The sequence below is a fragment of the Eptatretus burgeri genome, chromosome 11, assembly GCF_056783735.1.
Source record: "Eptatretus burgeri isolate ZD-2024b chromosome 11, Ebu_testis_v1, whole genome shotgun sequence".
Classification (NCBI taxonomy): Eukaryota; Metazoa; Chordata; class Myxini; order Myxiniformes; family Myxinidae; genus Eptatretus; species Eptatretus burgeri.
The window spans coordinates 34430070-34430332 of NC_140971.1; positions in this window are offsets into that span (position 1 = coordinate 34430070).

Consider the following 263-nt stretch of genomic DNA (forward strand, 5'->3'; position numbering starts at 1 on the left):
TCTCTGTGGATTGATGATTTTCGATTTTCGCCTGTGCGCTTGGCACAGTGCACATTGTTTACTGAGGGAGGGGTATTACTAGCCACGGGCAGAAAGCGAATTTGGCATAATTTGGCCTTTGGTTTTGTAATATGTGAATACAGTACACTTTAGATTTGGTTTACAGGGGTTTTGAAGGGTTTTACCACTGCGGTTGAATAAAATAATTGATTGGAATCTGACATCTCGGACACCTTTTCTTCTCTGCTAAATTGGTGACCCCC